Source organism: Cibotium barometz, chromosome 32, assembly GCF_041138505.1.
Source record: "Cibotium barometz isolate CiBa-2024 chromosome 32, ASM4113850v1, whole genome shotgun sequence".
NCBI lineage: Eukaryota > Viridiplantae > Streptophyta > Polypodiopsida > Cyatheales > Cibotiaceae > Cibotium > Cibotium barometz.
In genome coordinates this window covers 5,642,212-5,663,333 of record NC_141077.1, presented here as the reverse complement: position 1 = coordinate 5,663,333, position 21,122 = coordinate 5,642,212, and positions in this window count along the sequence as shown.

The following is a 21,122-nucleotide window of genomic DNA, read 5'->3' as shown; positions in this document are numbered from 1 at the left end:
TAAGGAAATCTTAAAATGGTTATGGTGTGTTTGCCATTTCAATAGCCAATAGATGGCATTAGGTTAAAATTGCAATGTGGGAGAAGCCTTTAAGAGAAATTATTGACCTTAAGTAAAAAACAATAGTTAGAGATTAAAGTTCCACTATTGCCACATAAAGACAAGCAAGGAACGTCCACGAGTAATTTAAGACGACAACATCATGTATAAGTTTTAGGGGTACATAAGTCTTGCAATGTCATTTGATAGGGAAAAATAATATATACTTTGTTTTGTAATCCATTACCACTATTGTCCAAGCCATTCAATGATGCATGTCATTATAACACTCTCTAGATAATATATTACCTAGGGGTAGTACCTTACCTGCACCTATACTAATGTATGTTAAGACAAGCAAGGGAAGACATAATTTCAATAAAAAAGATGAGACCACATCATAGATACATTTTGAGACTACATAAGTCTTGCAATGTCATTTGATAAGAACCAAAAATACAAAACTTACTTCTAATCCATTACCACTACTATTGAAGTAAATTAATGACAATAGTTGGGCATGAAACTTTCACTATTGTTATTAATGTATATTAAGACAAGCAACCCAAAAACCTTAGTTTTTATAGTGACATAAATTATTCTAGTGACTCTTGAAGTATTCCTTGATTTTTAATTGGGATAAAAGTCTTAAAGTAATAACATTGGCTTTCTAGTTCAAAGCATTTTTTGTATGTTTAAGATAAGGGAACATGTGCTTTTGTATCGCATTATGTTAAGGAATGTGACCTTGTGGTCTTTGGGCAGCCACACTGACATGTATTTAAAATTGCCCTATTATTTGTATGTTTAAGATAAGGGAACTTGTGTTTTTGTATCGCATTATGTTAAGGAATGTGACCTTGTGGTCTCAGGGCGGCGGCCACACCGACACGTATTTAGAATTCCCCTAATTCTAAAATTTTACTTTTTTTAACACAAGTTTTTAGCTCCCCTCTTATGTGGATACATGCTTGCATTTTGAACTCTAAATCCCCCTATGTAAATCTACACATGAATTACATCGTTTCATCCCCCTCCTACACGAAACGTATACATCATCATGTAAATCCCTCAATTAAAAGATCCCCTCCATCAAATATCAATTAAAAGACCCCCTCCATTAGCTATCAATTGAGGGATTTACATCATGTAAATCCCTCAATTAAAAGATCCCCTCCATTATCCATCAATTAAAAGGCCCCCTCCATTAGCTATCAATCGAGGGATTTACATCATGTAAATCCTTCAATTAAAAGAACCCCTCCATTATCCATAAATTAAAAGGCCCCCTCCATTATCCATAAATTAAAAGGCCCCCTCCATTAACTATAAATTAAAATACCCCCTCCATTAACTATCATGCTATCTTACATATGTAGAAGGTGACCCCTTTGTGCTGTAGTAATATTCGTGCAATATAATTTTCATAAATTTTGGCATGATTCTCAATTCATGTGGTCCATTTTGGCTGTTGGATCCATGGAGGGCAACTCTTATACTAGAATGTGAAATATTTATAGAAAATTACGAATAAGTTCACATTTAATAAAGATAAAAATTACCAAGGGTGATTACATTTTTGTGTTATATGGATGTAAAATATAAAAGCAGAAAATTGGTATTCAAATCACAATTAGTCCCCAACCTTGCATGTCTTATTAGCTACGAGAACTACAGACTCAACGGCATGCCCACCACGACACTACATGAATGAAAGCTCACAATATTAAAGTGCATCACACATGGTGTACATAGATTTACTCTGGACATCACCATAGAACACAATACATAGATAGCTTGAATACTTCATGTAAAGAAATAGCTAATTTTGGTCAAGGCTCTATAATAAAAATTAATTTGGGCTGATAATACATCATTACTTTGGTGACAAAGAGAATATACACTACTTTAAATCGATTTTCATGTGTGTATCTTAAAGTAAAATTCTAGATATTTGAGAAGCATAGCTCAAAGGAAATAAAATATGGATCATCACGTATAGATAATTAACATGCACAAGTCTACAATAATAATAATTTCAAGCTAATAATACATCATTCCTTTGGTGGCAAACAGAATATACACTAGTTTAAATCAATTTTTATATGTGAATATTAAAGTAAGATTGTAGATATTTGAGAAGCATGGCTCAAATGAAACAAAATACGAATCATCACGTATAGATAATTAACATGCACAAATCTTAAAGTTTGAGATCTAAAACACATTGGACACGAAAATGCAAAGCTTCACGACCATAATAAGTTTAGAGTTAGATAGTGTTGAAGAGCATACAAGTGAGCAAAGCTATCATCATGTGCACATATAATACGGGGAAGCATATTCCTTATTGAGATAAACTATAGATGAAGCGCATTCCTTATCTAGCAAGTCTTCATATTTTTTTATCAAGCCAGATATTCTTTATGTTAATGTGTTCAACGTAAAACTATAGATAAAGTAAACAAGTTTTGAAAATACCAATCTCCATTATTTTAATCAAGTTAGCTATTTTTTTATGTTTTCAAGTAAACACTATATTTAGTGTTCTCAGCATTCGATAATAGTACAATATGTTTTTGTATAAAAACATTGGTGCATGTATGTGCTTAGGACCTTGGCCAAGTTTGCGAGATTTATAAACCTACTAGAATTATCAATATTTTGGACTAGCATGTTAATAATCAAGTGTTTTTAGTGCACGCGCACACACACACACACACACAGATTGGAAACAATCATGGCTTCTGTTTTGTTGAAATTATTGTAGACTGCACAACACCTGTTTTCTTGACTTTTCTCTTCAAGATTTGTAGAAATAGCTCCAAGAAACACTAAGAAAATCTTCTTGAACTTTCTTTTTGCACTCAATCACTAAGATTTCCATCAAAACCTTGTACAACAGTTTTCTTCTTGCAGTATTTCTTCAAAAAGCTTTAAGAAAATGTTGTTTATGCTTTTTTTTATTATGGTTTGCACCAAGATTTGATATTTACACTCTTGCCTTTGTAAATTTTACATATCTGCATCCAATTTCTTGTAAACTTTACATATCTGCATCCAATTTCTTGTAAACTTCACTTTACCAAAATTTGTAACAAAACTATCAAGTGCACATAAATCTGCAACAAAACTACAATCTTTACATAGATCTACTTAAACCTGCTATAAAACTATAATCTTAACATAAATTTTTTTAAATCTGTGATAGAACTATACTTTCTTGATAAAGTTTGCACCAAGATTTGTATAGCAACTAACAGTTCTCTCCAAACTGCCAAGACTCCCCAGAAACTAAGCAAATGTGAAAGAAAACTCAGCTCTAATAAAGGATCAAAGATCAAGAACACTAAAAAAAAAGTCTGAAATCTATAGAAACCCTAATACAAAAATGATTAAGTGCTCTAATCACTCTCAAATCAAAATACCAAGATCAACGCCAAGAGCTCTGATACCCATTGAAATAAAGCTGAGATATAAAGTTGAGATATGGAAAAATCACCCATGAAACCTTGTATGTAATTAGGATGCTAATTATATAACAGATTCATAGTGCCTAAGCGATTTAGCCTCTCACCAAAAGGATGGAAATAGCCTTCCATAAGCCCAAATCTATGTAAGCCACAAGGCTCCAAGATTATGTCAAATGATTACAAGGTAATTAAAGGGTATTAAAAGGTTATAAAAGGTACAAAGTGTATAGGCCATGTGCCTTTTATGGTCCCAAGGCCACATGTTCCCTAATCCCTCATGTATAGAGATGTCCTAAGCCTATGTGCCTAGAACCATACCCTAGTGCATGTGCACCCTAAGTTGTTGCTTCATTACAGCACGTCACGTGCATATTTCACTACATGCAGCATTACAAGTTTTTTTCAAATCTTGCACTGTACGATATGCACACACACATGTACTTGCAACTAACCTTACTAACGTCAACCATCTAGGTATATCTCTGGGGGTGGGGGGACCATGGTAGACATAAGCTTCGCCCATGGTATGATCCATCACACCTGGAGAAACTTTGATCTTTACTAGTACCTCCGAAGAGCTTCAATATATGCAACCTCCTCTGCTTTGACTCCAATTCAATACCAACAATACATGCAACCTCCTCCACTGACCCTAATTCAATACAACACAACCTCGTCTTGGTTGATGTATTTGCCCAACGAAGAAGCCTAATCTCTAAGCATATATCGGGACATACTATCATGTCATGCCAAGGAGATTCAAACCACCATCTACCTAGGCAAATCATTTCATGGTAGTCCTGGCTAATCATAGGGTGCAAATCCTTCGACCAACTACCTAATTTTGAAGGGTCCTGTGACCATTTTCACAAAAGAACGAGGCCTCGCATCATGATGATGAACTTCTACATTGCCTATAGCTTTCATGCCACCTTGATAACTCCCTACCACCTGGGGCTACCCAAAGGTTATCACCAATATTCCCTACATTCGGTTGGCGGATCAATCCTAAACCATATCACTTAACCTCACATGCCAACATCATAGTGTATCCTCAACCATCCATACCTTTCCACCCCGGTAGCAACTTCACCCACTGACGAGTGACGTGAGGACATGGTCCATTAAGAAGGGGACATGTTAACCACTCTATAGGTTAACATGGCTTCACCCACCCAACCTACCATAAGGTGTACAATAAAGTACTTTGCCATATTACCCATTTGAGCGCATTGATCTTTTTGTAAGGCAGCATTGGAATATATAAAGCGACCTTACCTTGAGATTGATTTCAAATAGGTAATGTCTAAGGACTTTGTGTCCGTACTCGATTAAGCCTAGTAATAGAGGTCAGCTTGGTCGACCTAGTGTGAAAGCTAGTCAATAAGATGTCATTTTGACACTAGTGTGAAAACTAGTCAATTAGCAACACATTCATTCCCTTGTAATAGAATACTTGTGAGCTCTTATCGCCTCACTTATTGCTTGCATGTATGCTATTGAATCTTGCTTGCTTGTTGATGCATGCTCACAAGGTTTGTTTGTAGGTTACACTCTTGCATTAGCTTCTTCTTCTTCCCCCGCTTTTTGTGAGAGAGAACTATCGTGAAGGATTATCTCTTCTTGCCTCTATGTAGGCATAGAGAGCTCTACCTTCACCCTATTAGCAAAGGAGCATTCTGGTGTGACAACGCGAGGACGCAACGGTGGATGAACTAGTGCACCCACCTCAGGAAGTTTATAAAAGCGACTCTAAGGCAAAACTTAATGACATGTGATTCGGCAAGGCTAAAGTAAGGTCTGGACTGAACAAGTTTGTAAAAGTGACTCTAAGGCAAGACTCAATGACACGTGATTTGGCAAGGCTAAGGTAAGCTCTTGATTAAACAAGGTTAGATGAGCAAAAAAAGGCTTGTAGAATCTTGAAAACTACTCTCATGTCAGAGGATCAGCTTAGAGGTACTTAATATTCAAGAGCGCACCACCTTTGTTGAAGTGCAAGGAGATTTGAATCTTGAAAACTACTCTCATGTCAGAGGATCAGCTTAGAGGTACTTAATATTCAAGAGCGCACCACCTTTGTTGAAGTGCAAGGAGATTTGAATTACATGGCAGTGCCATACAAGCAAAATGACTTCATCCTCAAAAACCACACATGGTACCTTGTAGGATTGCCTTACAAGAAGCAATATCATTGGAACTAAGTGGGTTTACAAGATAAATTACACACTTGATAGTACTTTACAAAATTACAAGGCATGAGTGGTTGTGCCAGATGTTTTACATAAGTTGAAGGTTTGGACTTTTACAAAACTTTAGACTCACATCTTGTGGGCTCATGCATAATGGTGGGCTCATAGCTCACAAAATTGTTTATGAATATTTTTTATATACTTCTAAGTTACCATTCCAATAATGTTTGAAATTTGTGATATCTTTGAGCAAAAAATTATTGCCTCAATTACACTGAATGAATCTCAAAGCTTATGTTTTTGGAATGGATTACACTCTTAATCACAATTACTAAGCTATTTATTGATTTAATACAATAAGATCAAAACTTTTTGGGCTTCAAAATCATGCAAATCATTAAAGAGATTAGAGGTGTACCCTTCAAAGATATGCAAATAGAATGACCTAATATAAACAAGCTTTAAAATAAAATAAAAACAACAAATATAACAAATCCAAAGCTCCAAAATTGTACATTTTTTGAAGTGTGACCTACTAATGAACACTAATAAATAGCTTGAAATGGATGAAAAATGAAGCTACGCCCTAGGCTAGTCTCTCCAAAAGTAACGCCAAAGATGTTCAAGGCAAGAGCTTACTTTAGTCTTTGCCAAATCAAGTGTTGTTTGGTTCTACGTTTTCGAGTCACAAATGCAACTTCCCAACGTGGGTGTGCTAGCCCGTCCATCACATCCTCACCATGTACATAAGTATGCCATAAATTATCTAGTGGATCTCACCTTTTAATGTCTTAAGACATGTACATGATATTGCTATAAATTACATCATGTGACTTTGGAAGGATAATATAGGCTCTCTTATGCTTAGACACCTTGTCTCATAAGATTGACGTCACATAGACTAATGTGAACCCATGCTATATAATAAATAAGTCATCATAAGTTCTACATGATATTGCATTATGAGTATCAATAATAAGATCTAAATCACCCTGTAATTAAGGGACATCACACATGGCTTGTAATATTCGACATAGTATTTGTTCTATCTAGAAGCTAATAATGCTTGTCATTTATAAGAAGAGGCCCCTAGGCTTGTCAAGTCTCTAGTTCACGTATCTACCAACCTTACTGGGTACCAAATCATGGCCAATTTATGTTTGAGCTTTCTCCTCTTTACAAGAATCAAGTGTAGTTCTTCTCTCATGTTTTTACACATCAAGTGTCCATTCAACTATGGTATTTCTATCCTTGTTAACTAATTTATTCTTACACATTAAGTCTCTAATACAATTGGCCCCTAAACTAGATGCAAGTAGAAATTAAAGTCTCCTTGCCTTTAAGATACAATAAGACCTCGATTTAGCTATGGCATTTCTACACTTGTTGATGTTGATTCCCAAACTAGCTAAAGCTTCATCTCCCCTTTATAAAATATCAACATGAGTTTTTATTATTAAGTGATAGTAATAACTTGAAAAGAGAGAGCTACATACATTTATAGTACAACCTTCCTCTCTTTCAACTCAAATATACATGGTTTAGCAGGCAATTCCTCTCGTGCAACCATGATTGTTCCAAGCCCTCTCTCTCTCTCTCTCTCTCTCTCTCTCTCTCTCTCTCTCTCTCTCTCTCTCTCTCTATATATATATATATATATATATATATATATATATATATATATATATGGTATTTCTATGCTTGTTAACTAATTTTTTCTTACACATCAAGTCTAATATAATTGGCCCCTATGTTTGGAAACTAGGTGTAACTAGATACTAGAGTCTTGTTGCTTTTAAGACACTACAAGACCTCGATTTATAGCTATGGCATTTCTACACTTGTTGATATTGATTCCCAACTACCTAAAGCTTTATCTCCCCTTTATGAAATGTCAACATGGGATTTTACTATGGTAATAACTTGAAAAGCAGGAGCTACATAAATTTATAACAAGGCCTTTCTCTCTGTCAACTAAATGTGCACGTGTTGGCAAGCAATACCACTCGTTCTGTGAGCTTAATCAGATTACAAATCTTTGCCTAGACATAGGTGTTGTGCAAATTTGAAGTATAAGTGATCAATCTCTTATTTTTTAATAGTTTTTTGTTCATTTCATTGCAAAGACAACTTGTTGTGCAAGCACAATTTACAAAGAAAGGTTTAAAAAGGAATAAAACAATGGACAAACAATGTTTGGTGCGTGTTCTCAATGAAGAAAGGTGCAAGATATACAGTTTCGATGGAGATTTGTGAAAATAATGCTGTGCAAAATGCATTTCAAAGACATTTTGATGCAAGTGGACAATATTGATAGATTTTAGTGCAAAAACAATTGCCAACCCTATTGGGAGTTAAACCCAAACCTTATAGTGTAAGTAGAAGCCGCGCAACCAGTGCTCAGAGTTCCATGCCTACACATAAGAGTCAGTAACAGTTTGGAGAGGCAAAGGCAAAGCATAAAAGAAAGCAAACTTACAAAAACTGATCTACCTACCTTTCAAGGTGGTACCATTAAGCAATACAAAAAGAACAAGATTATAATACTACCAGCCAACCATTGTTTTAAGTCAGTACAAAGCATTACTTAACAATGTATTATCAACAACAAGGTGGTATAATATCAGAGGTTTTAAACTCTTGGTTGATACAACTAGACATGCGTTCATCAGTTTAACTATAGATGAAGAAAACCAAAGACCAAGCAATTGAAACCGAGCGAGAGAGAAAATTGATCGACTCTCGTTGAAAATGTAATTTTTGAACCAAGCAGCTATTTCTGTAAATGTGCTATTAATAACCCTGTAAATACAAAATTGAATGTTAATAAACTAATATTATATTACTATTTTAATACTTTATAATTTAGTTTCAAATAATATATATTTTCTAATAAAAATCATATGAGCATGAACATGAGCATTGAGGGAGCTTGGCAATTGTAACAGAGTATGCCAATCCCTTCTCTAACAATCCTAAAGTGGGCAAGTGACAGACATGCACCTCATTAGGTTTCATAATATTCCCCTAGCAACCTCACCTTATAATTCTTTAGATCTCTGAATCCTTTCATGAAAATCTTTGTTGAGTTTTGGTCCCCATCTTACCGATTTTCCATCCCTTCTTGCAGGTCGTACATGGCTAGGTGATGTTGTTTTACAAGCTCTCTGGCTTGGTGGCTGAAAGAACCTACACTTGCATTACTCAAGACAAATCCGGCAGCTAATAGGGTTACGTGCTTTTCCTTTGTTATAAAGGTCCCTTCTGCAATCTTCCATACCCTAGGTGCATCACTACTAGGAATACCAAGTATTGAATGATCAATATTCCAAGTGTACAAGATAGTGATATTATAGAACTAAACATATTGTCACAAATCCCAATTGGATGCTACCTCGTGCCTCTAAAGCATGGATCCAGCACACCTTTTCTGGTAACCTTTCCTAACTAATTGATCAAAGCTTCACGACGCGATCTTGTTGACGATATGAAACCAAAGCATGTCACCACACTGTGTGGTTATGCTCTTCTTATAGCCCAATTTGCTTCATGCACCTTGTACTCACTATGTGGTTATGCTCTTCTTATAGCCCAATTTGCTTTATGCACTTTGTACTCACTACAAATAACATTGTCATCATCCATCCTCCTCGATTTTTTTTCTCATCTCTGTTATTTATCTATGTTGTCGCCACATACGCTAGCCTATGACTATCATTATCTAGAATAACACATGGATTCCTTGTACCTCTTTTTCGTCTCACACTTCTCTCTTCCATTAATGGCCTATTCATTTCAAGTGATTGTATACGTGCCTCTTCAATAACTGTATATGTCTATCATTATCTAGAATAACACATGGATTCCTTGTACCTCTTTTTCGTCTCACACTTCTCTCTTCCATTAATGGCCTATTCATTTCAAGTGATTGTATACGTGCCTCTTCAATAACTGTATATGTCAAGTCAACTATATTCTTCTTCGTGGTTGTAGTTGATTCTTGTGCAAAAATTCTCTCTCAAAGTTTGTCTAAGCTTGGGCCAGTTCCAAGGTGTTTTCCTATCAGAAATGCATTGTAGTAAGAGACACTTTGTAGGATTGCCATTGCCAGATCTGAAGCTGATGCTTTATACAATGAGATATACTTTAAATGAGCATGGGTTGCTCTCATACTAGAGTGCTTATTTTCAGAGAGATTCACCCCAAGGAAACAAAACCTGCATTCTCTACTTGTTGTAAGAACGTGCCTCCCCAATGTGATACTCTCACATCCCACCAAGCCAACCATGTTTGTAGGGCTCACAACTCACCTTTCCTCACATGTTTTTTATTCCACCATTTTATGAGATCCTCCTTATATATTCTTGCAAAGGCTTCTGAAGATGCATTCTTCCACTTTCTATAAAGCACTTTATGATCATCTTGAAACTCATTTTTGATGCATCTTTTGGTTTGATCTACCATGTTCATTTCCCATTGAAAACCACATAATCTCTCTTTGACAATCAATTTTTTCCTAGGGTTCCCATTGTACACAGTTCCAAGTGAAGCCAAATAGCATTGGTCTCATTGGCCATAAATCCTCGAAATTCTAGTATTGGATATTCATTCTTCAACATCTATGCATTTAGAATTCTCCAAAACTCTACATGTCTCTTTGTGCTCGCATTTGAATTCACATGTTGCAATTCACATGGTTATTGAGGATGTGACTCATCATCACCCCCAAAACATCAACCCACAACATCAGTAGTAGGCACTACTCAACAGATCCATGGGAAAGGAGATGGTATGTGTTTTCAAACATGGTTATGTGTATTGGTAGCATTAAATTTAGATTTAATTTATTGTTTGGGCTGGCTTTTGTGTAATCCCCATTTTGCATTGGTTTGTGTAGACATTACCACCTTGTAAAAGATTGAGGTCCATTATGTTTATTGCTACCCACCATCTTCAAATGTAGCGTTTGTTCATGGATCTCCCACTAGCTATGGTTGTGTGGCGGGAGACTATGTTGCGATGGGGTGTGATTTCTCTCTTGGTGTCTATGCCATGTGCATCCTGCAAATGAATACATTAAGATGGGAAGAAAGGTGAAATGGGAAGCTAACTTTGTTATGCTAGACTTCCCCATGTGAGTGTATGTAAACTAGAGGAGAGATTCCACCATGGAGTAGATTGAGAGAGGAGCATATCAAACATAGCATGACTATCCCGTAGGCAAGCCTGAGTGGGTGGTTGGCTCTTTTATGTCCTTGATTTGGTGAGCAATGAGAACATGCATTATGTGTTTTTTTAAGTTTTAAAATGTAGGTGCATGTCAATCATAAATTGTGCATGTCAATCATAAAATGTAGGTGCATGCCAATCATAAATTGTGTGGCATTGTCTTGAAGGTCCTTGCCTTAGTTGGGTGGAGCGTTACATTAGAGTGCAGGACCTTAAGGTGGCTAGGAGAGTTATCATGCATGACAAGCTCCCTTATGGATATGCTACATGCATTGGAGAGTGCTTGACAATGAGGACCCTAACCAATAAATATTGTTTTATTTGAAATAAATTTTGTGTGTATGCAGAAATGTATTATAGAAGAATATATGGAAGCAAGTGTCATATTTAAGAATACATGGGACCTGGAAGAAGGTGTTCTCTCATTCTCCTTCAAACTCAAAGATTTCTCCAACCCACTACTTTTTTCAACACTCTTTTTACTACTTTCTTTGACATCTAAATATTTCTCCAACTCTGCTTTTCAACTCTTTATTGCTTTCTTCGACATTTACTTGACATCCCTTTTCTTGGGAGCCAAGATAATTAGATTGTTGATGCATGGCAATGAACTAAGTCCATAGTCGCAAACACAACAAACGAAATTGGGCAATCTTTATGGCTCAAGGGATTTAGTGCTTAAGCGAGCACCATCCCCAGTGCTAGAGCAAGCAGTGGGGATAGAGGCAATGTGGTTTAATGGGCAGTGTGGCCACAGAAGAGGCTACAGAAGGCCACCTCTATTCCCAATACTAGAGTGAGTACTAGGGATGGAGCTAAAGTGGATTAATGGGTGGTGGGGCCAAAGAGGAGGCTACGAAAGGTTACTACTAATTTGAGGAAGGTCCGGGCACTAGGTCATTTCCAGTAATGTTTTTGGATGGCTGTCTTGATGATGATGAGGCTTAATGCAAATGTTTGCTGTGTCTACTAGATACAGAGCCCATGTGTCATGTAGATGGCGTACATAGGTATTGGGTAAAAGGTCTACCCATGTAAAAGCTCCTTGTGGTCAAAACTCTAACACCGACACTTATTTATTTGCTTTCTTTGACTCTCACATGGTTTGAGATATGGAATTAAGTGTTTATGTGTAACGAGGTTGGCCAAAAAGTGACAAGGTTGGCCAAAAAGGTGAGAAGGGAAGATTTTGTGATACCCAATATGGCATGTACGCTGGTAGATTGCAATGGGGGGCTTATCGGACATGGCCAAATGTGTCTGAGTACTTCTCTCCTCTTTTCTTCTCTCTCTCTCTCTTGCTTCTCTTTCTAAAATTAAATTAAAAAATGTATGTATGTATATATATATATATATATATATATATATATATATATATATATATATATATAGAGAGAGAGAGAGAGAGAGAGAGAGAGAGGGTTTTTAAAAGAAAGTCCCACATGGCACATGTAGGCACAAATAACCCTAACATTTTTAATCAAGATTTTTGTTTTTAGAAACACCGTGTGGCACACGCGGGCCTACATTGCCACATGACACGTAACTTTTTTTTTCCAAGTTATTTTTTTGAGAAGTTTGTCACATAGGTGGACTTGCATCATTGTCATGTGGTGGAACATGTAACCTTAAAATTTCCCTTTTTTTTGAAAAGTTCCATGTGGCACATGTGGGCTTACATTGCCACGTGACATGCATAACCTTTTTTTTTGAAAGATTGTGCCATGTGGCTCACATGGGGTTGCATTACCACGTGGCACACATAACTATGATTTTTTAAATTTTTTTCAAATATATTTTTTTTAAAGTGCCACGTGGTATACATGGGCCTACATTGCCATGTGACACGTAACCCTTTTTTATAGATATTTTTTATCACACATATATATATATTTTAAGGTGAGTGTGTGTTTTCTCCAAGAGAGGGGGTGTTTCAAACAATTGGGGAGAGGTGGGAGGAATCTAAAGCACCTAAGAAGGATAGTTTTAAAAAGGGGGCCGGGGGAGGTGGTTTTTAGCGAGCGGACTGTGTGTGCATGTGTATGTTATCATGTGTGTGCATGTGTGTGTAAAGGGTGCATGTACATGTGGGTGCACGTGTTTGTGTAGAGAATGTGCATGTACGGGCGTGGGTATGTATGTGCTCTGTGCATATATGTGTTTGTAGTTTTGTTTTTGTTTTTAGTTTTGTTTTGATGTTCAAGTTTTTAACCATTCCCGAGTATATGTGTATGTACAATTAATAGGAAGAGTTATGCTACATATATATGATGGGGTTTTAAGGTTTCAACTTACTGTGTGGCCTCCCTAAGCGAATGCAAAGAGTCACTTGCCCATCCATGATGAAAGCTTTAAGTCAATGCCACCGATTTATTATTGGTGTGCTTAATTGATCTTGCAGCAAGCTAGAAAGACAAAGGGTTTACTGGTGCACTTGATTGAGCTTTGTCTTTCTAGTTCCAGAGCTGCTATAGCGAGTTGGTTTTGTAGCGCGGCAGCATACAACATAGGGCTTGTAGGGTCATGGTGATCTTTCTAAGCCCTTGGATTGCTCGACAATGCTACAAAAGTGTGTGCACGCCTCTTTTTGGGGTTTGGCACCATGGGTGACTCTTCTTTGATATGAATAAGGATAGGTAAAGCCACTGCACATGGGCAAGGTATTGCCTCTCTGCATGGCAGCATATCTGTAGACTTATTCGACTTCTCTGAAGGTGGTGTTGGCGCACGAGTCAAGGTGGAAACCCACTGCTCTCCTTTTATGCTTAAGCTTTGTGTTTAGTGTTAGAGGCATGGTTGTCAATCCCCACTTCATCTCTAGTACGTGTTTTCTTGACTTTGGCTAAAACCCATAACCCGCTTAAACCTAAACCCTAAAGCCTACACCCAAAACCCTTAAACCTAAACCCTAAAGCCTGCACCCAAAACCCTTAAACCTAAATCCTAAAGCCTACACCCAAAACCCTTAAACCTAAATCCTTAATTCTAAACTCTTAAACCAAAATTTCAACTCTAAAATCCTCATTGTATATACTAATGAATCCTTATAATATTATAGTTTGTGCTACCAATTGTAATAAAAGGTTGTGCAACATAAGATATTAGAGGTGTGATTTACAAGATTATGCACTAGTAAGGTGAACACAAATTGGACTCATGCCTTCCAAGTTGACATCTCTTAGCATCGTTTTTTGCTTTCATGTACCTAAATGTATTTCTTTTAAAGAAATCAATGTACAATCCATACACAAAGTGAGGGTGGACTCGTTGGAAGTACTGCAAGTAATTTTCTATGAGTATTTTTAACATCCAAACACATCTTTTTATGCACCTAGTAGATAAGGTAAAACTTGCTTACTGTTGATAGTTATTGATGGATGTTTTTCTTAGAAAGTTTTATGAAGACACTCAAGGGGTTTCTAAGGCCAAGAGAAGAACCAAAGGGAGTGTGATCCTCTTTTGTAGTATGTAGATGAACAACCTTTCAAGGGATTAACACATAATCTTTGAAGCCTCTACTACGATGTCAAGAGAAGACCCAAAAGGGTTTATAAGGCCAAGAGAAGACCCAAAGGGGTTTATAAGGCCAAGATAAGACCCAAAGGGAGTGTGATCCTCTTTTGTAGTATGTAGATGAACAACCTTTCAAGGGATTAACACATAATCTTTGAAGCCTCTACTACAATGTCATCAACGTAGCAACAAGTAATAGTTTGCTTACATTTGAAGAGTATTGGCAAGGAAACTATGTATAAATATACTACCCAAAAGTGACTCCCGTCCTTTGGCTTAGCTTGGGTAAGGTTAACAAAAGTGACCGGTGTCATGCATTAAACTTATTGCGATGAGAGGCCCTTAGGCGAAGTGACCTCCATGTGTTTAGGCTCCCTAGTTGGATCGACCCCATAGCCTAGGTGTCATGGAGTAAAAAACTAGAATAAGGGGAGTGGCCTATGGTTGGGTGGACCATAGGCCAGGTGCCGTGGGGTGAAAACTAAAATAAGGGGAGTGGCCCATGGTTGGGTGGACCATAGCCCAGGTGCCGTGGGGTGAAAACTAGAATAAGGGGAGTGTGGTGGTGGCCAACATACTAGCCTATGATTGGGTGGACCAAAGCCGAAAGAAAGCCGAGATTTTCATATCTTCTTCATCCTTGTAGGAAAGAATCTACACTCTAATCTAGCTATCATGGTTGCTATGAACGAGTGTCTTATTCAATTATTACCAAAGGCGGCTTGATGGTTAAACCCAACGAAATGTTAGTTGTTGTTGGGCTCGAACATGCTGTTTGAGGCTTGTAACTTGACTCTCTTTTAACTTTGTAGATTGGGGTGCGGTCCCCCACTACAAGGTTTTTTGGGACCTAAATATGGAAGGGTCTCTATTGTGTAAATGCCTTGAGCTTCTAACATCCTGATAGGGATCCAATGGCTAGGAGTGTGCCTAAAATTCAATTGTATGGGGCTCCCGCATGGCAAATATCCACCCAAGGGTAGGCTTCTGCCTAAATGCTTGGGTATCGTTGTACTTTCCTTGGCTAGCCCGTAATACTCTTGGATACCCACTCCTTATTGGTGACCTCCATGAAGGGTTCTTGTAGTTTATCATTTAGGGGGTGGTCTTTGACTTTGCTATTAAGGTTTGGATATTTACAATGGGTTAATGGGTTGATTGAAGTGGCAAGGCGAGAGGAGAGTTGTGTTAGGGGTTACCTTAGGTGATGGGTTAAGGGGTTGTTATTCAATGTGGCAAAGCGAGAGAGAGTTGAGTGTTAGGGGTTACTTGAGGTGATGGCTTGTAAGTGGAGGACGAGGCTTGCGTGTTGATAGATTCGAGGTGTCCTTATCCACCAGGGGTATAGAAACCATTCTATAGGGAAAGTTCGAGTGTTGCAATTTTTCTCGACCAACTAAATACACAATCATCAATCCATGCTCTCTTTCATTGTACGTATTACGAGGGTAACATAAAACTTGCAAGATGTAGGTTTAGTTCCAACATGAATTTCAACTTCAAAACAACTAACGGTCATGGATTGGGAATTGTTTACCATGGCAATGGTTGCTGTTGTTGCGAATGGTGAGAGGGGTAGGTGGCTATTGAGGTCCACATCTCCCAAGATAACACATGTTGTGGGATAGGCGTGTTAACTAAGGCGGGGCATGCAGCTAGGTGGTGTTTATGGGGGAGGACACTAGCTCAATGCAAGCAGGTTCCACCACTAGATTTGTTTTAAATGCATTAAGTCGAATAGGGAAGTGATTTCGGCACCATCTAATCATGTAAACCTTGTCCTAAGATTCTGTGGAAGATTACTCATCCATGGTCACTAAAATGTGAATCCAATCCTCATAGTTGGCAGGATCTGAGAGGGGCTCATATTCTTGGTCCTCATCTTTAGCACAAAAAACTTGTTTTACAAGCTCAACAAATATCAATTGTTGATGTTGTGATCCGAGCACAACAAGCAAGAATGCCTCGACCCATGGGATGAGTCTTCCATGTTTTTAAGTCTATTTTAAAGGACTAGTTACCCTTACGCATTAAAATGTGATTGGTTTCCCAATCATGAACTAGCCTTACATTTCTTATGTAAGGTCTTTTGATGATCATATAATCTATGGTGGAAGCTTAGCTCAAAGGTCTTAATCTTAGAATCCTAAAGGATGTCCAAAGGTAATTGTGCTCCCATTAGCAAGCTTTATCATGAGCTTGTGCCTACAAGTGGTGGATTTCCTTAGGCCTCCCATCAATCCTTGGTGATTATGTTGACACTAGTTCACCTATGGGTGGACATTGAAAGGGGGTATGGAAAAACATTTTCTTAATGCTCCACCCTCATGTTGTTACTGTGGGGGTGATGGATGTGCTCTATTTTGTAAGTCCCCCTTCTCGAGGAGTAGATGTTTTGGTGAGTACTTGGGCACTCGAATAGTTCCTAGCTTAGACACTAGATGGTGGCCAAAGATGGTGGCCAAATGTGGTTAGATGGTTAGGAGATGGCTCATGTAGACTTGGCACTCTGCCAAGTAGTATGCATGCTTGTGTGTGGGCTATGTAATTGCATTAGTGAGTGTTAGATAAAAAATTGAGGACATAGTGCTCTTGAGTTACAAGGCATGTTTGAGGGTCTCGACAATCTCAGCAGATGGCCATGGGAGCTGCACTAAGTTTCTATGGGACTTTGTTATAGTCTAATATGTCCCAGTTGGGTGGGTGATATAGTCTAATATGTCCCAGTTGGGTGATATAGTAGATTGGCCCTTCTAGACCAAGTTGTGGATTGGCTGATGTGGCCGAACCACATTTATGTCGACCCTACATACTATAATAGACTAGTTTCGCAGCCTTAGTTAATTATCAAGTTTATTATGTTCAAGCATTCTTGTACGATTGTAGATACCGTCATGCCTTTATGGATGGGTAACACATCGTTCATTTCATCACTTTTGAAATAGTGTCCTAGCTTGCTCGTGGGCACATTTTAGCTCTCCTTTTATCTTGGGTATAGAGGGAGGGTGCTCAATGTGGCACAGTTCATTCTCCTCCTCTTCAAATTCAAGTGTGTGGGCTCTTCAATTTTATCTAGTCTGATAAGTCTCTCCAAAGTTGATAATTTTATTGTAAAAGAGAACTTATTAGGACTCACACTTTCAAGGACAAGAAGGCTGTCATCCTAGTTATGTTTGTTGGGTGATATTCACGCTCACTTGGAGGTGATATTCACACTCACTTGGTTTATATTCGCTTAGAAGTGGACTTGGACTTACTAACGTGTAAGGGATGCACATTGATTCTTCCTTAAGAGGCAGTGCCTCTGATGGGGTTGAAATGAAGTCATCACGTATCACATCGGAGAAAATATTGTGGTGAGTATAATGACCAATGGAAGGCCAACTTTCATCTACCCCACCGAGTCCTCCTTTATTGCATCTCATAATGCGAGAACTTGTTAAATTGGTTCCAGAGGCAAAGGCCAATGTGTAAGGGATGCACATTGATTCTTCCCTAAGAGGTAGTGCCTCTGATGGGGTTGAAATGAAGTCATCACGCATCACATCGGAGAAAATATTGTGGTGAGTATAATGACCAATGGAAGGCCAACTTTCATCTACCCACCGAGTCCTCCTTTATTGCATCTACCACCGAGTCCTCCTTTAGTGCATCTCATAATGCGAGAACTTGTGAAATTGGTTCCAGAGGCAAAGGCCAATGTGTAAGGGATGCACATTGATTCTTCCCTAAGAGGTAGTGCCTCTGATGGGGTAGTCGTCACCTATCACATCGAAGAAAATATTGTGGTGACTATGATGACTAGTGGAAGGCCAATTTTCACCTCCCACTGATTCACTACATCCAGTAATCGGGGAGCTTATTAAATTGGTTCCCAAAGGCAGAGGCTCTGGAGGTGGCACTTTTTTGCGGCATCATAAGAATGGTCTAATGGGTTTGGCTATTGCCTTTGGCATGCTCTCAGATTCCCTTACTAGTTCTTTGATTGACTCTAGAATGGGGTCAAGGAGATACACTCATGCAAAGTTAGTGGCTCGTACTCAACCACCTGGCTCTAGTTGTTTAGCTTGCACCTTTCTTAAAAGCTTTTGAGCTTGTTTCATTTGCTCCTTTTCCAACAGGGGGTTGGGGTATTCTATGAGTTTCTTTGGAAGGTTTGCAATAGTTAATAGGTTTCTTCTCTTTGGGAAGAGCTAGTTTGACCAAGACATGAATCATTGTCTCCAACCACGAGGGATGCCCCTTCTTATATATGAAAACAAGCTCTCTTAATTGGTTGTTTACTTAATCTTCTCATGGAAATTATGTGAAAAATTGGGGACCACTTCCCGGGAGGTCTCCCATCTCAATGGTGTTTATGCCACTGCGTGCTTAACCTCCACCACTATAATCCCTTCTTCCAAGCCATGAAAATTGGTGGAGGAGGGATGAGAATGGCCCTAGTCTTCTAATACATATATAAAATGGCCCTAGTCTTCTAATACATATATAAAATGGCCCTAGTCTTCTATTACTTATAGATGATCCCATTACTTGGGATAACATGCCCTTTGTGGCTTTGATACCATGTTGTTAGCAGAGCTGGTTGACTTGCTGATTCCTTATGAGACGAAGCTGAACGAAGGCCGAATGCGCATATGAGCGGATGGAGAAGCTTCCTGACATGCAGGGTGTCATCACAAGCCAAAAAGAAGGCTCTGTGGGTAAATCCTAAGGGTACCAACTGTGACATCACTGATAGTGTGAGAAGCCTCTTAGCCCCATAGCATCAGAGCCTCTGGTTGCCCTATGTCTTGGCCGTCGAGGAAGGGTGTTGGAAGGTCGTGGCTTGGCCACCTATATCCCACATGCATAAAGTACCAAGCAATGGGATCATCTATAAGTAATAGAATACTAGAGCCATTCTCATCCTTCATCCACCAATTTTCACGGGGCTGGAGGTTAAGCACACAATGGTGTGAACACTACTGGACTGGGTGACCTCTTGAGAAGTGGCCCTCAATTTCCAACAAATTAATCACAATATTCACATGGAAATACAACCAAATGTTCACAATATTAATTGGATGTTTAGTTAATATTCTCATGGAAATGAATCACAATATTCACAGGGAAATTAATCACAATAGTCACATGGAAATATGAACAAATGCTCTCTAATATTTTATACATTAGTAAACTGATACTTCGGGGAAAAATCAAAGCATTAATCATGATATGATACCAAAACGAAACACATCTAGTAAGGTTCCACTTACATGTGTGACCACCTAAGACTGGCACTCATCATAAATAATTGCTTGAGAAGCTCATCCACTTATACATGTGTGCCTGCCCAAAACTCACACTCACAAATAATTGCTTGAGAAGCTCATCCACTTACATGTGTGCCTGCCCAAGACTGAGACTCACATAAGACTGGCACTCATAAATAATTTCTTGAGAAGCTCATCCACTTATACATGTGTTCCTGCCCAAGAGTGGCACTCACAAATAATTGCTTGAGAAGCTTATCCACTTACATGTGTGCCTGCCCAAGACTGACACTCATATATAATTGCTCGAGAAGCTTGTCTAAGCCACTATAACACATGCATTCCCAATAAGCACACTATCACACGTTTAAGGGAAAAGGAAGGGGCTTACGACTAGTTGCCACCCAACTAGAAGCTCCAAACCACACACATAAGGAGGTAAGCACCCCTCGAGCTAGAGATTAACACAATCCTGGCAGCATGTACCCTCAAGAAGGCATGCGTGTCCCATACCACGGACTCCCTATCCTCACGACTATTAATATGGCTAACTAGTGGGCTAACACAAGTTAGAGCCCCCTCTCCCAATATATATTCCACAAAGAAGCTCTCTCTCGCAATTGAGCCACAAACCCAACTATATAGCCTTATAACTAGTTCACACTACAATAAGAACTATGTTTGGTCAAGTACTAGGCTCATTATATCCTATCATAGGATATAACACTTGGGATCTTCTTTCTTAGTTCTCTTACCCTTGTCAAAAACACCCCCCTTTAGTTTTAAAACTTCTCTCTTTAGGCCTTCTCCCTTAGGGATGATCTAGCAAAGTGCTTAGATCTTCCATATTGGAAATAAGCGATAGAAAAGCTCCAAAAGATGGTTTAAATCTCTAATGTACCAGTAGAACACATATTAATAAAAGCATTGATTCGAGGTCTCCTTAAAGGTGTTCCAAGAAAAATATGCACCTTATTTTACAGGCTTTTCTTAGAGAGGGGTCAGATGGGACATAAATAAGCCTTCCTAGTTGCCTAACCACCAGGTCCTTAGAGTAGGCCATAACCAAGGGGCATAACTTAACCTAGACTAGATAATCCTTTAGTAGGCATATATTAATATCAAACAAGGAATCCTAACCTAATACATGGATGAAAATCTGAGCCATAGAGGGGGTTGGAATGTAACTTCGTCACCCATTGGGCATATGAACAAATTTCATGCCCATAATCCCCTTCTATAACCATAGAACTAAATGGAGTAAATGACCACTTAAGGAAACCTTACCCATACAAAAGAATTTACACTATTGGTTGCAAATAAGCTGATTTGCCTATCAACAAACTCCTGTAGTAGACAAATACCTTATTAGAGTTACATCCTTCATCATCATCACCATTCGATTGTCTGACATGCTAAGA